Source organism: Haemorhous mexicanus, chromosome 3 (assembly GCF_027477595.1).
Source record: "Haemorhous mexicanus isolate bHaeMex1 chromosome 3, bHaeMex1.pri, whole genome shotgun sequence".
NCBI classification, from domain to species: domain Eukaryota; kingdom Metazoa; phylum Chordata; class Aves; order Passeriformes; family Fringillidae; genus Haemorhous; species Haemorhous mexicanus.
The window spans coordinates 83,043,199-83,062,207 of NC_082343.1; positions in this window are offsets into that span (position 1 = coordinate 83,043,199).

A 19,009-nucleotide genomic window follows, 5' to 3' on the forward strand; every position below is an offset into this window, starting at 1 on the left:
AAAAAAAAAAAGAAAAAAAAAATCTCAGCCAGAGCCAAAGCCATGAAAAGGCATGACAGCCCAACAAGTGCAGGGATTTGCCCCAAAGCTTTTCCAATTGATCCCCATTAAAATCGCAAGATTTGCTTTCCCTTCCCGAAAGGAAATTTCTTTTCCTTTCGGGAAGGGAAAGCAAATCTTGCGACCCTGCAAAGAAAGGCTTACAAACACTCTGGAAAGGAGATATGATCAAAAGAAATGCAATTGCAAAAAACCCCCAAAAAAGGGAAAATTGGGAAATTTGGTGACTACAAGAAAGTGGTCTGGGCAGAAGCCAGGTGCAGTGCAAAGCACCAAAAGAGGCCAAAAATAACCTGAGAGGAGTTGTAAAAAAAGGGCAAAAATCAAGGAGGCAGACACAACTTGGTGGGGAAGATATGAGCAACATTGCATGGATATTTAAAAAAAGAAAAAAAAAAAATCTCAGGCAAAGTCAAAGCCATGAAAAGGCATGGCATGCAAACAACTGCAAGGACACGCACAACATACACCAAGCCTTGCCAGAATTGATCCCTGCTGAAGGCCAAAACAAATAAGAAGGGCTTACACACACTCTGGAATGGAGATATGATCAAAGGAAACAAAATTGAAAAAAAAAAAAAAGAAAAATGGAAAATTTGGTGACTACAAGAAAGTGGTCTGGGCAGAAGCCAGGTGCAGTGCAAAGCACCAAAAGAGGCCAAAAGGATGCTGACAGGTGTTGTAAAAGCAAAACAAAATCCCAGGAGGTGCAAACAACTTGGTTGGGAAGATATGAGGGACATGGCACGGATGCATTCAAAAAAAAAAAATAAAAAAAAAAAAAATCTCAGCCAGAGCCAAAGCCATGAAAAGGCATGGCATGCAAAAAACTGCAGGGACACGCACAACATACACCAAGCCTTGCCAGAATTGCTCCCTGCTGAAGGCCAAAACAAATAAGAAGGGCTTACACACACTCTGGAATGGAGATATGATCAAAGGAAACAAAATTGGAAAAAAAAAAAAAGAAAAATGGAAAATTTGGTGACTACAAGAAAGTGGTCTGGGCAGAAGCCAGGTGCAGTGCAAAGCACCAAAAGAGGCCAAAAGGATGCTGACAGGTGTTGTAAAAGCAAAACAAAATCCAAGGAGGCAGACACATCTTGGTGGGGAAGATATGAGGGACATGGCACGGATGCATTCAAAAAAAAAATTTAAAAAAAATAATAATCTCGGCCCAAATCAAAGCCATGAAAAGGCATGGCATGCAAACAACTGCCAGGACACGCACAACATACAGCAAGCCTTACCATAATTGATCCCCTCTGAAGGCCAAAAGAAATAAGAAGGGCTTACGCACACTCTGGAATGGAGATATGATCAAAGGAAATAAAATTGGAAAAAAAAAAAAAGAAAAATGGAAAATTTGGTGACTACAAGAAATTGGTCTGGGCAGAAGCCAGGTGCAGTGCAAAGCACCAAAAGTGGCCAAAAATAACCTGACAGGTGTTGTAAAAAAAGGGCAAAAATCAAGGAGGCAGACACAACTTGGTGGGGAAGATATGAGCAACAATGCATGGATACTTAAAAAAAGAAAAAAAAAATCTCAGCCAAAGTCAAAAGCATGAAAAGGCATGGCATGCAAAAAACTGCAGGGACACGCACAACATACACCAAGCCTTGCCAGAATTGATCCCCGCTGAAGGCCAAAACAAATAAGAAGGGCTTACACACACTCTGGAATGGAGATATGATCAAAGGAAACAAAATTGGAAAAAAAAAAAAAGAAAAATGGAAAATTTGGTGACTACAAGAAAGTGGTCTGGGCAGAAGCCAGGTGCAGTGCAAAGCACCAAAAGAGGCCAAAAGGATGCTGACAGGTGTTGTAAAAGCAAAACAAAATCTAAGGAGGCAGACACAACTTGGTGGGGAAGATATGAGAGACATGGCGCGGATGCATTAAAAAAAAAAAAAAAAAAAAAAATCTCAGCCAGAGCCAAAGCCATGAAAAGGCATGACAGCCCAACAAGCGCAGGGACTTGCCCCAAAGCTTGTCCAATTGATCCCCATTAAAATCGCAAGATTTGGTTTCCCTTCCCGAAAGGAAATTTCATTTCCTTTCGGGAAGGGAAAGCAAATCTTGCGACCCTGCAAAGAAAGGCTTACAAACACTCTGGAAAGGAGACATGATCAAAAGAAATGCAATTGCAAAAAACCCCCAAAAAAGGGAAAATTGGGAAATTTGGTGACTACAAGAAAGTGGTCTGGGCAGAAGCCAGGTGCAGGGCAAAGCACCAAAAGAGGCCAAAAATAACCTGAGAGGTGTTGTAAAAAAAGGGCAAAAATCAAGGAGGCAGGCACAACTTGGTGGGGAAGATATGAGCAACATTGCATGGATACTTAAAAAAAGAAAAAAAAAAATCTCAGCCAAAGTCAAAGCCATGAAAAGGCATGGCATGCAAACAACTGCAAGGACACGCACAACATACAGCAAGCCTTGCCAGAATTGATCCCTGCTGAAAGCCAAAACAAATAAGAAGGGCTTACACTCAATCTGGAATGGAGATATGATCAAAGGAAACAAAATTGAAAAAAAAAAAAAAAGAAAAATGGAAAATTTTGTGCCTACAAGAAATTGGTTCTGGGCAGAAGCCAGGTGCAGTGCAAAGCACCAAAAGTGGCCAAAAATAACCTGACAGGTGTTGTAAAAAAAGGGCAAAAATCAAGGAGGCAGGCACAACTTGGTGGGGAAGATATGAGCAACATTGCATGGATACTTAAAAAAAGAAAAAAAAAAATCTCAGCCAAAGTCAAAGCCATGAAAAGGCATGGCATGCAAACAACTGCAAGGACACGCACAACATACACCAAGCCTTGCCAGAATTGATCCCCGCTGAAGACTAAAACAAATAAGAAGGGCTTACACACACTCTGGAATGGAGATATGATCAAAGGAAACAAAATTGAAAAAAAAAAAAAAGAAAAATGGAAAATTTGGTGACTACAAGAAAGTGGTCTGGGCAGAAGCCAGGTGCAGTGCAAAGCACCAAAAGAGGCCAAAAGGATGCTGACAGGTGTTGTAAAAGCAAAACAAAATCCCAGGAGGTGCAAACAACTTGGTTGGGAAGATATGAGGGACATGGCACGGATGCATTCAAAAAAAAAAAAAAGAAAAAAAAAAAATCTCAGCCAAAGTCAAAGCCATGAAAAGGCATGGCATGCAAACAACTGCAGGGACACGCACAACATACACCAAGCCTTGCCAGAATTGATCCCTGCTGAAGGCCAAAACAAATAAGAAGGGCTTACACACACTCTGGAATGGAGATATGATCAAAGGAAACAAAATTGAAAAAAAAAAAAAAGAAAAATGGAAAATTTGGTGACTACAAGAAAGTGGTCTGGGCAGAAGCCAGGTGCAGTGCAAAGCACCAAAAGAGGCCAAAAGGATGCTGACAGGTGTTGTAAAAGCAAAACAAAATCCCAGGAGGTGCAAACAACTTGGTTGGGAAGATATGAGGGACATGGCACGGATGCATTCAAAAAAAAAAAAAAAAAAAAAAAAAAAAACTCAGCCAAAGTCAAAGCCATGAAAAGGCATGGCATGCAAAAAACTGCAGGGACACGCACAACATACACCAAGCCTTGCCAGAATTGCTCCCTGCTGAAGGCCAAAACAAATAAGAAGGGCTTACACACACTCTGGAATGGAGATATGATCAAAGGAAACAAAATTGGAAAAAAAAAAAAAGAAAAATGGAAAATTTGGTGACTACAAGAAAGTGGTCTGGGCAGAAGCCAGGTGCAGTGCAAAGCACCAAAAGAGGCCAAAAGGATGCTGACAGGTGTTGTAAAAGCAAAACAAAATCCCAGGAGGTGCAAACAACTTGGTTGGGAAGATATGAGGGACATGGCACGGATGCATTCAAAAAAAAAAGAAGAAAAAAAAAAATCTCAGCCAAAGTCAAAGCCATGAAAAGGCATGGCATGCAAACAACTGCAGGGACACGCACAACATACACCAAGCCTTGCCAGAACTGATCCCCGCTGAAGGCCAAAACAAATAAGAAGGGCTTACACACACTCTGGAATGGAGATATGATCAAAGGAAACAAAATTGAAAAAAAAAAAAAGAAAAATGGAAAATTTGGTGACTACAAGAAAGTGGTCTGGGCAGAAGCCAGGTGCAGTGCAAAGCACCAAAAGAGGCCAAAAGGATGCTGACAGGTGTTGTAAAAGCAAAACAAAATCCCAGGAGGTGCAAACAACTTGGTTGGGAAGATATGAGGGACATGGCACGAATGCATTCAAAAAAAAAAGAAGAAAAAAAAAAATCTCAGCCAAAGTCAAAGCCATGAAAAGGCATGGCATGCAAACAACTGCAGGGACACGCACAACATACAGCAAGCCTTGCCAGAATTGCTCCCTGCTGAAGGCCAAAACAAATAAGAAGGGCTTACACACACTCTGGAATGGAGATATGATCAAAGGAAACAAAATTGAAAAAAAAAAAAAAAGAAAAATGGAAAATTTGGTGACTACAAGAAAGTGGTCTGGGCAGAAGCCAGGTGCAGTGCAAAGCACCAAAAGAGGCCAAAAGGATGCTGACAGGTGTTGTAAAAGCAAAACAAAATCCCAGGAGGTACATACAACTTGGTGGGGAAGATATGACGGACATGGCACGGATGCATTCAAAAAAAAAAAAAGAAAAAAAAAATCTCAGCCAGAGCCAAAGCCATGAAAAGGCATGACAGCCCAACAAGTGCAGGGATTTGCCCCAAAGCTTTTCCAATTGATCCCCATTAAAATCGCAAGATTTGCTTTCCCTTCCCGAAAGGAAATTTCTTTTCCTTTCGGGAAGGGAAAGCAAATCTTGCGACCCTGCAAAGAAAGGCTTACAAACACTCTGGAAAGGAGATATGATCAAAAGAAATGCAATTGCAAAAAACCCCCAAAAAAGGGAAAATTGGGAAATTTGGTGACTACAAGAAAGTGGTCTGGGCAGAAGCCAGGTGCAGTGCAAAGCACCAAAAGAGGCCAAAAATAACCTGAGAGGAGTTGTAAAAAAAGGGCAAAAATCAAGGAGGCAGACACAACTTGGTGGGGAAGATATGAGCAACATTGCATGGATACTTAAAAAAAGAAAAAAAAAAAATCTCAGGCAAAGTCAAAGCCATGAAAAGGCATGGCATGCAAACAACTGCAGGGACACGCACAACATACACCAAGCCTTGCCAGAATTGATCCCTGCTGAAGGCCAAAACAAATAAGAAGGGCTTACACACACTCTGGAATGGAGATATGATCAAAGGAAACAAAATTGAAAAAAAAAAAAAAGAAAAATGGAAAATTTGGTGACTACAAGAAAGTGGTCTGGGCAGAAGCCAGGTGCAGTGCAAAGCACCAAAAGAGGCCAAAAGGATGCTGACAGGTGTTGTAAAAGCAAAACAAAATCCCAGGAGGTGCAAACAACTTGGTTGGGAAGATATGAGGGACATGGCACGGATGCATTCAAAAAAAAAAAATAAAAAAAAAAAAAATCTCAGCCAGAGCCAAAGCCATGAAAAGGCATGGCATGCAAAAAACTGCAGGGACACGCACAACATACACCAAGCCTTGCCAGAATTGCTCCCTGCTGAAGGCCAAAACAAATAAGAAGGGCTTACACACACTCTGGAATGGAGATATGATCAAAGGAAACAAAATTGGAAAAAAAAAAAAAGAAAAATGGAAAATTTGGTGACTACAAGAAAGTGGTCTGGGCAGAAGCCAGGTGCAGTGCAAAGCACCAAAAGAGGCCAAAAGGATGCTGACAGGTGTTGTAAAAGCAAAACAAAATCCAAGGAGGCAGACACATCTTGGTGGGGAAGATATGAGGGACATGGCACGGATGCATTCAAAAAAAAAATTTAAAAAAAATAATAATCTCGGCCCAAATCAAAGCCATGAAAAGGCATGGCATGCAAACAACTGCCAGGACACGCACAACATACAGCAAGCCTTACCATAATTGATCCCCTCTGAAGGCCAAAAGAAATAAGAAGGGCTTACGCACACTCTGGAATGGAGATATGATCAAAGGAAATAAAATTGGAAAAAAAAAAAAAGAAAAATGGAAAATTTGGTGACTACAAGAAATTGGTCTGGGCAGAAGCCAGGTGCAGTGCAAAGCACCAAAAGTGGCCAAAAATAACCTGACAGGTGTTGTAAAAAAAGGGCAAAAATCAAGGAGGCAGACACAACTTGGTGGGGAAGATATGAGCAACAATGCATGGATACTTAAAAAAAGAAAAAAAAAATCTCAGCCAAAGTCAAAAGCATGAAAAGGCATGGCATGCAAAAAACTGCAGGGACACGCACAACATACACCAAGCCTTGCCAGAATTGATCCCCGCTGAAGGCCAAAACAAATAAGAAGGGCTTACACACACTCTGGAATGGAGATATGATCAAAGGAAACAAAATTGGAAAAAAAAAAAAAGAAAAATGGAAAATTTGGTGACTACAAGAAAGTGGTCTGGGCAGAAGCCAGGTGCAGTGCAAAGCACCAAAAGAGGCCAAAAGGATGCTGACAGGTGTTGTAAAAGCAAAACAAAATCTAAGGAGGCAGACACAACTTGGTGGGGAAGATATGAGAGACATGGCGCGGATGCATTAAAAAAAAAAAAAAAAAAAAAAATCTCAGCCAGAGCCAAAGCCATGAAAAGGCATGACAGCCCAACAAGCGCAGGGACTTGCCCCAAAGCTTGTCCAATTGATCCCCATTAAAATCGCAAGATTTGGTTTCCCTTCCCGAAAGGAAATTTCATTTCCTTTCGGGAAGGGAAAGCAAATCTTGCGACCCTGCAAAGAAAGGCTTACAAACACTCTGGAAAGGAGACATGATCAAAAGAAATGCAATTGCAAAAAACCCCCAAAAAAGGGAAAATTGGGAAATTTGGTGACTACAAGAAAGTGGTCTGGGCAGAAGCCAGGTGCAGGGCAAAGCACCAAAAGAGGCCAAAAATAACCTGAGAGGTGTTGTAAAAAAAGGGCAAAAATCAAGGAGGCAGGCACAACTTGGTGGGGAAGATATGAGCAACATTGCATGGATACTTAAAAAAAGAAAAAAAAAAATCTCAGCCAAAGTCAAAGCCATGAAAAGGCATGGCATGCAAACAACTGCAAGGACACGCACAACATACAGCAAGCCTTGCCAGAATTGATCCCTGCTGAAAGCCAAAACAAATAAGAAGGGCTTACACTCAATCTGGAATGGAGATATGATCAAAGGAAACAAAATTGAAAAAAAAAAAAAAAGAAAAATGGAAAATTTTGTGCCTACAAGAAATTGGTTCTGGGCAGAAGCCAGGTGCAGTGCAAAGCACCAAAAGTGGCCAAAAATAACCTGACAGGTGTTGTAAAAAAAGGGCAAAAATCAAGGAGGCAGGCACAACTTGGTGGGGAAGATATGAGCAACATTGCATGGATACTTAAAAAAAGAAAAAAAAAAATCTCAGCCAAAGTCAAAGCCATGAAAAGGCATGGCATGCAAACAACTGCAAGGACACGCACAACATACACCAAGCCTTGCCAGAATTGATCCCCGCTGAAGACTAAAACAAATAAGAAGGGCTTACACACACTCTGGAATGGAGATATGATCAAAGGAAACAAAATTGAAAAAAAAAAAAAAGAAAAATGGAAAATTTGGTGACTACAAGAAAGTGGTCTGGGCAGAAGCCAGGTGCAGTGCAAAGCACCAAAAGAGGCCAAAAGGATGCTGACAGGTGTTGTAAAAGCAAAACAAAATCCCAGGAGGTGCAAACAACTTGGTTGGGAAGATATGAGGGACATGGCACGGATGCATTCAAAAAAAAAAAAAAGAAAAAAAAAAAATCTCAGCCAAAGTCAAAGCCATGAAAAGGCATGGCATGCAAACAACTGCAGGGACACGCACAACATACACCAAGCCTTGCCAGAATTGATCCCTGCTGAAGGCCAAAACAAATAAGAAGGGCTTACACACACTCTGGAATGGAGATATGATCAAAGGAAACAAAATTGAAAAAAAAAAAAAAGAAAAATGGAAAATTTGGTGACTACAAGAAAGTGGTCTGGGCAGAAGCCAGGTGCAGTGCAAAGCACCAAAAGAGGCCAAAAGGATGCTGACAGGTGTTGTAAAAGCAAAACAAAATCCCAGGAGGTGCAAACAACTTGGTTGGGAAGATATGAGGGACATGGCACGGATGCATTCAAAAAAAAAAAAAAAAAAAAAAAAAAAAACTCAGCCAAAGTCAAAGCCATGAAAAGGCATGGCATGCAAAAAACTGCAGGGACACGCACAACATACACCAAGCCTTGCCAGAATTGCTCCCTGCTGAAGGCCAAAACAAATAAGAAGGGCTTACACACACTCTGGAATGGAGATATGATCAAAGGAAACAAAATTGGAAAAAAAAAAAAAGAAAAATGGAAAATTTGGTGACTACAAGAAAGTGGTCTGGGCAGAAGCCAGGTGCAGTGCAAAGCACCAAAAGAGGCCAAAAGGATGCTGACAGGTGTTGTAAAAGCAAAACAAAATCCCAGGAGGTGCAAACAACTTGGTTGGGAAGATATGAGGGACATGGCACGGATGCATTCAAAAAAAAAAGAAGAAAAAAAAAAATCTCAGCCAAAGTCAAAGCCATGAAAAGGCATGGCATGCAAACAACTGCAGGGACACGCACAACATACACCAAGCCTTGCCAGAACTGATCCCCGCTGAAGGCCAAAACAAATAAGAAGGGCTTACACACACTCTGGAATGGAGATATGATCAAAGGAAACAAAATTGAAAAAAAAAAAAAAGAAAAATGGAAAATTTGGTGACTACAAGAAAGTGGTCTGGGCAGAAGCCAGGTGCAGTGCAAAGCACCAAAAGAGGCCAAAAGGATGCTGACAGGTGTTGTAAAAGCAAAACAAAATCCCAGGAGGTGCAAACAACTTGGTTGGGAAGATATGAGGGACATGGCACGAATGCATTCAAAAAAAAAAGAAGAAAAAAAAAAATCTCAGCCAAAGTCAAAGCCATGAAAAGGCATGGCATGCAAACAACTGCAGGGACACGCACAACATACAGCAAGCCTTGCCAGAATTGCTCCCTGCTGAAGGCCAAAACAAATAAGAAGGGCTTACACACACTCTGGAATGGAGATATGATCAAAGGAAACAAAATTGAAAAAAAAAAAAAAAGAAAAATGGAAAATTTGGTGACTACAAGAAAGTGGTCTGGGCAGAAGCCAGGTGCAGTGCAAAGCACCAAAAGAGGCCAAAAGGATGCTGACAGGTGTTGTAAAAGCAAAACAAAATCCCAGGAGGTACATACAACTTGGTGGGGAAGATATGACGGACATGGCACGGATGCATTCAAAAAAAAAAAAAGAAAAAAAAAATCTCAGCCAGAGCCAAAGCCATGAAAAGGCATGACAGCCCAACAAGTGCAGGGATTTGCCCCAAAGCTTTTCCAATTGATCCCCATTAAAATCGCAAGATTTGCTTTCCCTTCCCGAAAGGAAATTTCTTTTCCTTTCGGGAAGGGAAAGCAAATCTTGCGACCCTGCAAAGAAAGGCTTACAAACACTCTGGAAAGGAGATATGATCAAAAGAAATGCAATTGCAAAAAACCCCCAAAAAAGGGAAAATTGGGAAATTTGGTGACTACAAGAAAGTGGTCTGGGCAGAAGCCAGGTGCAGTGCAAAGCACCAAAAGAGGCCAAAAATAACCTGAGAGGAGTTGTAAAAAAAGGGCAAAAATCAAGGAGGCAGACACAACTTGGTGGGGAAGATATGAGCAACATTGCATGGATACTTAAAAAAAGAAAAAAAAAAAATCTCAGGCAAAGTCAAAGCCATGAAAAGGCATGGCATGCAAACAACTGCAGGGACACGCACAACATACACCAAGCCTTGCCAGAATTGATCCCTGCTGAAGGCCAAAACAAATAAGAAGGGCTTACACACACTCTGGAATGGAGATATGATCAAAGGAAACAAAATTGAAAAAAAAAAAAAAGAAAAATGGAAAATTTGGTGACTACAAGAAAGTGGTCTGGGCAGAAGCCAGGTGCAGTGCAAAGCACCAAAAGAGGCCAAAAGGATGCTGACAGGTGTTGTAAAAGCAAAACAAAATCCCAGGAGGTGCAAACAACTTGGTTGGGAAGATATGAGGGACATGGCACGGATGCATTCAAAAAAAAAAAATAAAAAAAAAAAAAATCTCAGCCAGAGCCAAAGCCATGAAAAGGCATGGCATGCAAAAAACTGCAGGGACACGCACAACATACACCAAGCCTTGCCAGAATTGCTCCCTGCTGAAGGCCAAAACAAATAAGAAGGGCTTACACACACTCTGGAATGGAGATATGATCAAAGGAAACAAAATTGGAAAAAAAAAAAAAGAAAAATGGAAAATTTGGTGACTACAAGAAAGTGGTCTGGGCAGAAGCCAGGTGCAGTGCAAAGCACCAAAAGAGGCCAAAAGGATGCTGACAGGTGTTGTAAAAGCAAAACAAAATCCCAGGAGGTGCAAACAACTTGGTTGGGAAGATATGAGGGACATGGCACGAATGCATTCAAAAAAAAAAGAAGAAAAAAAAAAATCTCAGCCAAAGTCAAAGCCATGAAAAGGCATGGCATGCAAACAACTGCAGGGACACGCACAACATACAGCAAGCCTTGCCAGAATTGCTCCCTGCTGAAGGCCAAAACAAATAAGAAGGGCTTACACACACTCTGGAATGGAGATATGATCAAAGGAAACAAAATTGAAAAAAAAAAAAAAAGAAAAATGGAAAATTTGGTGACTACAAGAAAGTGGTCTGGGCAGAAGCCAGGTGCAGTGCAAAGCACCAAAAGAGGCCAAAAGGATGCTGACAGGTGTTGTAAAAGCAAAACAAAATCCCAGGAGGTACATACAACTTGGTGGGGAAGATATGACGGACATGGCACGGATGCATTCAAAAAAAAAAAAAGAAAAAAAAAATCTCAGCCAGAGCCAAAGCCATGAAAAGGCATGACAGCCCAACAAGTGCAGGGATTTGCCCCAAAGCTTTTCCAATTGATCCCCATTAAAATCGCAAGATTTGCTTTCCCTTCCCGAAAGGAAATTTCTTTTCCTTTCGGGAAGGGAAAGCAAATCTTGCGACCCTGCAAAGAAAGGCTTACAAACACTCTGGAAAGGAGATATGATCAAAAGAAATGCAATTGCAAAAAACCCCCAAAAAAGGGAAAATTGGGAAATTTGGTGACTACAAGAAAGTGGTCTGGGCAGAAGCCAGGTGCAGTGCAAAGCACCAAAAGAGGCCAAAAATAACCTGAGAGGAGTTGTAAAAAAAGGGCAAAAATCAAGGAGGCAGACACAACTTGGTGGGGAAGATATGAGCAACATTGCATGGATACTTAAAAAAAGAAAAAAAAAAAATCTCAGGCAAAGTCAAAGCCATGAAAAGGCATGGCATGCAAACAACTGCAGGGACACGCACAACATACACCAAGCCTTGCCAGAATTGATCCCTGCTGAAGGCCAAAACAAATAAGAAGGGCTTACACACACTCTGGAATGGAGATATGATCAAAGGAAACAAAATTGAAAAAAAAAAAAAAGAAAAATGGAAAATTTGGTGACTACAAGAAAGTGGTCTGGGCAGAAGCCAGGTGCAGTGCAAAGCACCAAAAGAGGCCAAAAGGATGCTGACAGGTGTTGTAAAAGCAAAACAAAATCCCAGGAGGTGCAAACAACTTGGTTGGGAAGATATGAGGGACATGGCACGGATGCATTCAAAAAAAAAAAATAAAAAAAAAAAAAATCTCAGCCAGAGCCAAAGCCATGAAAAGGCATGGCATGCAAAAAACTGCAGGGACACGCACAACATACACCAAGCCTTGCCAGAATTGCTCCCTGCTGAAGGCCAAAACAAATAAGAAGGGCTTACACACACTCTGGAATGGAGATATGATCAAAGGAAACAAAATTGGAAAAAAAAAAAAAGAAAAATGGAAAATTTGGTGACTACAAGAAAGTGGTCTGGGCAGAAGCCAGGTGCAGTGCAAAGCACCAAAAGAGGCCAAAAGGATGCTGACAGGTGTTGTAAAAGCAAAACAAAATCCAAGGAGGCAGACACATCTTGGTGGGGAAGATATGAGGGACATGGCACGGATGCATTCAAAAAAAAAATTTAAAAAAAATAATAATCTCAGCCAAAGTCAAAGCCATGAAAAGGCATGGCATGCAAACAACTGCCAGGACACGCACAACATACAGCAAGCCTTACCATAATTGATCCCCTCTGAAGGCCAAAAGAAATAAGAAGGGCTTACGCACACTCTGGAATGGAGATATGATCAAAGGAAATAAAATTGGAAAAAAAAAAAAAGAAAAATGGAAAATTTGGTGACTACAAGAAATTGGTCTGGGCAGAAGCCAGGTGCAGTGCAAAGCACCAAAAGTGGCCAAAAATAACCTGACAGGTGTTGTAAAAAAAGGGCAAAAATCAAGGAGGCAGACAAAACTTGGTGGGGAAGATATGAGCAACAATGCATGGATACTTAAAAAAAGAAAAAAAAAATCTCAGCCAAAGTCAAAAGCATGAAAAGGCATGGCATGCAAAAAACTGCAGGGACACGCACAACATACACCAAGCCTTGCCAGAATTGATCCCCGCTGAAGGCCAAAACAAATAAGAAGGGCTTACACACACTCTGGAATGGAGATATGATCAAAGGAAACAAAATTGGAAAAAAAAAAAAAGAAAAATGGAAAATTTGGTGACTACAAGAAAGTGGTCTGGGCAGAAGCCAGGTGCAGTGCAAAGCACCAAAAGAGGCCAAAAGGATGCTGACAGGTGTTGTAAAAGCAAAACAAAATCTAAGGAGGCAGACACAACTTGGTGGGGAAGATATGAGGGACATGGCGCGGATGCATTAAAAAAAAAAAAAAAAAAAAAAATCTCAGCCAGAGCCAAAGCCATGAAAAGGCATGACAGCCCAACAAGTGCAGGGACTTGCCCCAAAGCTTGTCCAATTGATCGCCATTAAAATCGCAAGATTTGGTTTCCCTTCCCGAAAGGAAATTTCATTTCCTTTCGGGAAGGGAAAGCAAATCTTGCGACCCTGCAAAGAAAGGCTTACAAACACTCTGGAAAGGAGACATGATCAAAAGAAATGCAATTGCAAAAAACCCCCAAAAAAGGGAAAATTGGGAAATTTGGTGACTACAAGAAAGTGGTCTGGGCAGAAGCCAGGTGCAGGGCAAAGCACCAAAAGAGGCCAAAAATAACCTGAGAGGTGTTGTAAAAAAAGGGCAAAAATCAAGGAGGCAGGCACAACTTGGTGGGGAAGATATGAGCAACATTGCATGGATACTTAAAAAAAGAAAAAAAAAAATCTCAGCCAAAGTCAAAGCCATGAAAAGGCATGGCATGCAAACAACTGCAAGGACACGCACAACATACAGCAAGCCTTGCCAGAATTGATCCCTGCTGAAAGCCAAAACAAATAAGAAGGGCTTACACTCAATCTGGAATGGAGATATGATCAAAGGAAACAAAATTGAAAAAAAAAAAAAAAGAAAAATGGAAAATTTTGTGCCTACAAGAAATTGGTTCTGGGCAGAAGCCAGGTGCAGTGCAAAGCACCAAAAGTGGCCAAAAATAACCTGACAGGTGTTGTAAAAAAAGGGCAAAAATCAAGGAGGCAGGCAAAACTTGGTTGGGAAGATAAGAGCAACAATGCATGGATACTTAAAAAAAGAAAAAAAAAAAATCTCAGCCAAAGACAAAACCAGGAAAAGGCATGGCATGCAAATAACTGCAGGGACACGCACAACATACAGCAAGCCTTGCCAGAATTGATCCCTGCTGAAGGCCAAAACAAATAAGAAGGGCTTACACACACTCTGGAATGGAGATATGATCAAAGGAAACAAAATCGGAAAAAAAAAAAAAGAAAAATGGAAAATTTGGTGACTACAAGAAAGTGGTCTGGGCAGAAGCCAGGTGCAGTGCAAAGCACCAAAAGAGGCCAAAAGGATGCTGACAGGTGTTGTAAAAGCAAAACAAAATCCAAGGAGGCAGACACAACTTGGTGGGGAAGATATAAGGGACATGGCACGGATGCATTCAAAAAAAAAATTTAAAAAAAATAATAATCTCGGCCCAAATCAAAGCCATGAAAAGGCATGGCATGCAAACAACTGCCAGGACACGCACAACATACACCAAGCCTTACCATAATTGATCCCCTCTGAAGGCCAAAACAAATAAGAGGGGCTTACACACACTCTGGAATGGAGATATGATCAAAGGAAACAAAATTGGAAAAAAAAAAAAAGAAAAATGGAAAATTTGGTGACAACAAGAAATTGGTTCTGGGCAGAAGCCAGGTGCAGTGCAAAGCACCAAAAGTGGCCAAAAATAACCTGAGAGGAGTTGTAAAAAAAGGGCAAAAATCAAGGAGGCAGGCACAACTTGGTGGGGAAGATATGAGCAACATTGCATGGATACTTAAAAAAAGAAAAAAAAAAATCTCAGCCAAAGTCAAAGCCATGAAAAGGCATGGCATGCAAACAACTGCAGGGACACGCACAACATACACCAAGCCTTGCCAGAATTGATCCCTGCTGAAGGCCAAAACAAATAAGAAGGGCTTACACACACTCTGGAATGGAGATATGATCAAAGGAAAGTAAATTGAAAAAAAAAAAAAAGAAAAATGGAAAATTTGGTGACTACAAGAAAGTGGTCTGGGCAGAAGCCAGGTGCAGTGCAAAGCACCAAAAGAGGCCAAAAGGATGCTGACAGGTGTTGTAAAAGCAAAACAAAATCCCAGGAGGTGCAAACAACTTGGTTGGGAAGATATGAGGGACATGGCACGGATGCATTCAAAAAAAAAAAAAGAAAAAAAAAAAATCTCAGGCAAAGTCAAAGCCATGAAAAGGCATGGCATGCAAACAACTGCAGGGACACGCACAACATACACCAAGCCTTGCCAGAATTGCTCCCTGCTGAAGGCCAAAACAAATAAGAAGGGCTTACACACACTCTGGAATGGAGATATGATCAAAGGAAACAAAATTGAAAAAAAAAAAAAAGAAAAATGGAAAATTTGGTGACTACAAGAAAGTGGTCTGGGCAGAAGCCAGGTGCAGTGCAAAGCACCAAAAGAGGCCAAAAGGATGCTGACAGGTGTTGTAAAAGCAAAACAAAATCCAAGGAGGCAGACACAACTTGGTTGGGAAGATATGAGGGACATGGCGCGGATGCATTCAAAAAAAAAAAAAAAAAAAAAAAATCTCAGCCAGAGCCAAAGCCATGAAAAGGCATGACAGCCACACAAGTGCAGGGACTTGCCCCAAAGCTTGTCCAATTGATCCCCATTAAAATCGCAAGATTTGCTTTCCCTTCCCGAAAGGAAATTTCATTTCCTTTCGGGAAGGGAAAGCAAATCTTGCGACCCTGCAAAGAAAGGCTTACAAACACTCTGGAAAGGAGACATGACCAAAGAAATGCAATTGCAAAAAACCCCCAAAAAAGGGAAAATTGGGAAATTTGGTGACTACAAGAAAGTGGTCTGGGCAGAAGCCCGGTGCAGTGCAAAGCACCAAAAGAGGCCAAAAATAACCTGAGAGGAGTTGTAAAAAAAGGGCAAAAATCAAGGAGGCAGGCACAACTTGGTGGGGAAGATATGAGCAACATTGCATGGATACTTAAAAAAAGAAAAAAAAAAATGTCAGCCAAAGTCAAAGCCATGAAAAGGCATGGCATGCAAACAACTGCAAGGACACGCACAACATACACCAAGCCTTGCCAGAATTGATCCCCGCTGAAGGCCAAAACAAATAAGAAGGGCTTACACACACTCTGGAATGGAGATATGATCAAAGGAAACAAAATTGAAAAAAAAAAAAAAGAAAAATGGAAAATTTGGTGACAACAAGAAAGTGGTCTGGGCAGAAGCCAGGTGCAGTGCAAAGCACCAAAAGAGGCCAAAAGGATGCTGACAGGTGTTGTAAAAGCAAAACAAAATCCCAGGAGGTGCAAACAACTTGGTTGGGAAGATATGAGGGACATGGCACGGATGCATTCAAAAAAAAAAAAAAAAAAAAAAAAAAAACTCAGCCAAAGTCAAAGCCATGAAAAGGCATGGCATGCAAACAACTGCAGGGACACGCACAACATACACCAAGCCTTGCCAGAATTGATCCCTGCTGAAGGCCAAAACAAATAAGAAGGGCTTACACACACTCTGGAATGGAGATATGATCAAAGGAAACAAAATTGAAAAAAAAAAAAGAAAAATGGAAAATTTGGTGACTACAAGAAAGTGGTCTGGGCAGAAGCCAGGTGCAGTGCAAAGCACCAAAAGAGGCCAAAAATAACCTGAGAGGAGTTGTAAAAAAAGGGCAAAAATCAAGGAGGCAGGCACAACTTGGTGGGGAAGATATGAGCAACATTGCATGGATACTTAAAAAAAGAAAAAAAAAATCTCAGCCAAAGTCAAAGCCATGAAAAGGCATGGCATGCAAACAACTGCAAGGACACGCACAACATACAGCAAGCCTTGCCAGAATTGATCCCTGCTGAAAGCCAAAACAAATAAGAAGGGCTTACACTCAATCTGGAATGGAGATATGATCAAAGGAAACAAAATTGAAAAAAAAAAAAAAAGAAAAATGGAAAATTTGGTGCCTACAAGAAATTGGTTCTGGGCAGAAGCCAGGTGCAGTGCAAAGCACCAAAAGTGGCCAAAAATAACCTGAAAGGTGTTGTAAAAAAAGGGCAAAAATCAAGGAGGCAGACAAAACTTGGTGGGGAAGATATGAGCAACAATGCATGGATACTTAAAAAAAGAAAAAAAAAAATCTCAGCCAAAGTCAAAACCAGGAAAAGGCATGGCATGCAAATAACTGCAGGGACACGCACAACATACAGCAAGCCTTGCCAGAATTGATCCCTGCTGAAGGCCAAAACAAATAAGAAGGGCTTACACACACTCTGGAATGGAGATATGATCAAAGGAAACAAAATTGGAAAAAAAAAAAAAGAAAAATGGAAAATTTGGTGACTACAAGAAAGTGGTCTGGGCAGAAGCCAGGTGCAGTGCAAAGCACCAAAAGAGGCCAAAAGGATGCTGACAGGTGTTGTAAAAGCAAAACAAAATCCAAGGAGGCAGACACAACTTGGTGGGGAAGATATGAGGGACATGGCACGGATGCATTCAAAAAAAAAATAAAAAAAAAGTAATAATCTCGGCCCAAGTCAAAGCCATGAAAAGGCATGGCATGCAAACAACTGCCAGGACACGCACAACATACACCAAGCCTTACCATAATTGATCCCCTCTGAAGGCCAAAACAAATAAGAGGGGCTTACAAACACTCTGGAATGGAGATATGATCAAAGGAAACAAAATTGGAAAAAAAAAAAAAGAAAAATGGAAAATTTGGTGACAATAAGAAATTGGTTCTGGGCAGAAGCCAGGTGCAGTGCAAAGCACCAAAAGTGGCCAAAAATAACCTGAGAGGAGTTGTAAAAAAAGGGCAAAAATCAAGGAGGCAGGCACAACTTGGTGGGGAAGATATGAGCAACATTGCATGGATACTTAAAAAAAGAAAAAAAAAAATCTCAGCCAAAGTCAAAACCAGGAAAAGGCATGGCATGCAAATAACTGCAGGGACACGCACAACATACAGCAAGCCTTGCCAGAATTGATCCCTGCTGAAGGCCAAAACAAATAAGAAGGGCTTACACACACTCTGGAATGGAGATATGATAAAAGGAAACAAAATCGGAAAAAAAAAAAAAGAAAAATGGAAAATTTGGTGACTACAAGAAAGTGGTCTGGGCAGAAGCCAGGTGCAGTGCAAAGCACCAAAAGAGGCCAAAAGGATGCTGACAGGTGTTGTAAAAGCAAAACAAAATCCAAGGAGGCAGACACAACTTGGTGGGGAAGATATGAGGGACATGGCACGGATGCATTCAAAAAAAAAATAAAAAAAAAGTAATAATCTCGGCCCAAGTCAAAGCCATGAAAAGGCATGGCATGCAAACAACTGCCAGGACACGCACAACATACACCAAGCCTTACCATAATTGATCCCCTCTGAAGGCCAAAACAAATAAGAGGGGCTTACAAACACTCTGGAATGGAGATATGATCAAAGGAAACAAAATTGGAAAAAAAAAAAAAGAAAAATGGAAAATTTGGTGACAACAAGAAATTGGTTCTGGGCAGAAGCCAGGTGCAGTGCAAAGCACCAAAAGTGGCCAAAAATAACCTGAGAGGAGTTGTAAAAAAAGGGCAAAAATCAAGGAGGCAGGCACAACTTGGTGGGGAAGATATGAGCAACATTGCATGGATACTTAAAAAAAGAAAAAACAAAATCTCAGCCAAAGTCAAAGCCATGAAAAGGCATGGCATGCAAACAACTGCAGGGACACGCACAACATACAGCAAGCCTTGCCAGAATTGATCCCTGCTGAAGGCCAAAACAAATAAGAAGGGCTTACACACACTCTGGAATGGAGATATGATCAAAGGAAACAAAATTGAAAAAAAAAAAAAAGAAAAATTGAAAATTTGGTGACTACAAGAAAGTGGTCTGGGCAGAAGCCAGGTGCAGTGCAAAGCACCAAAAGAGGCCAAAAGGATGCTGACAGGTGTTGTAAAAGCAAAACAAAATCCAAGGAGGCAGACACAACTTGGTGGGGAAGATATGAGGGACATGGCACGGATGCATTCAAAAAAAAAATAAAAAAAAAGTAATAATCTCGGCCCAAGTCAAAGCCATGAAAAGGCATGGCATGCAAACAACTGCCAGGACACGCACAACATACACCAAGCCTTACCATAATTGATCCCCTCTGAAGGCCAAAACAAATAAGAGGGGCTTACAAACACTCTGGAATGGAGATATGATCAAAGGAAACAAAATTGGAAAAAAAAAAAATAGAAAAATGGAAAATTTGGTGACAACAAGAAATTGGTTCTGGGC